We start from the raw sequence: 1443 nt of genomic DNA, 5'->3' as shown, positions 1-1443 counted from the left end.
TCATCCTGAGTGAGGTAACCCAATCACAAAAGAACAAACACGGTATGCACTCACTGATAAGTGTTTATAAATCTCTTTTTAAAGTACAAAGCCTCCTTGTAGTATGGCTTATATGTACTACAGAAATCGATTTCTTTTTAGTAATAATATACATGACTTGTGGCCTTGCCCCAGCCTTGAGTGGGCTAAAATCAGACCTTGTTTGCCACAGTTGGCTAGCCCCGCGGGTGGCATCTTCTGACCTAGGTGAAGTCTATTGTCCTGCCACATCTGCAGCTTCCTGCAAGAAGCCACTATCTGCTTAGCGGCTGAGCTTGTCTTCCTGACTAGATCCTAGCAAAGGTGGGGATGGGTTTCCCCCGCTTTAAATTCAGACTTAAGAATTAAACATTGAGCCAGGCCGTGGTGGGGCACACCTTTAATCCCAGCACTTGGGAGGCAGAGGCAGGTGGATTTCTGAGTTCGAGGCCAGCCTGGTCTACAGAGTGAGTTCCATGACAGCCAGGGCTATACAGAGAAACCCTGTCTCAAAAAACAAAACAAACAGACAAACAAAAAGAATTAAACATTGAGCCTTTGTCTTGGCTCACCATCCTTCCCATCTATCCCCAGCTTTTCTTTCAGGAACCCAGTAACCTGTGGCTGCTGGTGGCTACAATGACTGAATAATTGCCTTTTAAGGGATTTAATGTCCACAAAATATACATAGAGTGAACCTGATATTTCAAAGAGCTGTCTGCTTATTCATTCACCTTGTGGTATACATGCTGGAATCTGGAGCTTCTGCATGCTAGGCAGGTGCTCCGCTATTGAGCTTTATTCTCCAGACTTCAGTTGACTATGTTTTTCTATTACCCTTCTTTTAACAAGGGCAGTTAGAAGCCTTTGTCGCTCCACAAGTTTAAATGGAGTTATGAAATGCCCACCTGCTTCTATGGTGTTGACAGGGTTATTCTTATGCTGCTAATAAATGAAGGAGTGTGGCTGCCTGAGGTTTTGAAACCTAAGCTCTGTGGTACAATCAAGAGTATAGCAAAACCTTTACAATAAGCTTCCTCTTTTGACCTGATTAGAAATGGAAATCATTGGTTGTGCTTCATTCTTGCCAGTGATTATTAAATTTTAGCAGATAAACTTAACAACCAGAAACAAACAAGTAATAAGATTGGGAGTCAAACAGATAGAAGACAAACAGCTTTATTGCGGGCAAAACTAGCTGAAAATTGAGGCTGAGGTCTTGCTGAATCATACATAAGGTTTGCTCAAATGTGAGGGAACAGTGGCTTAACATTTGCAGGCTCCTCATCTACAAGGATAGAGGCATCAAGTCAGGATTAGCAGTATCTTCTCCAGTACCAGATATCTTGTTGATTTGCTCTGAATAACCCTTTGCCAGGGTCATACTGGCTTTAGGATGGCTGTTCCAACTCCAGCCACCAAGTA

Source organism: Mastomys coucha, unplaced genomic scaffold (assembly GCF_008632895.1).
Source record: "Mastomys coucha isolate ucsf_1 unplaced genomic scaffold, UCSF_Mcou_1 pScaffold20, whole genome shotgun sequence".
NCBI lineage: Eukaryota > Metazoa > Chordata > Mammalia > Rodentia > Muridae > Mastomys > Mastomys coucha.
The sequence above is the reverse complement of the archived record's forward strand: the minus strand, read 5'-3'. Positions refer to the sequence as shown.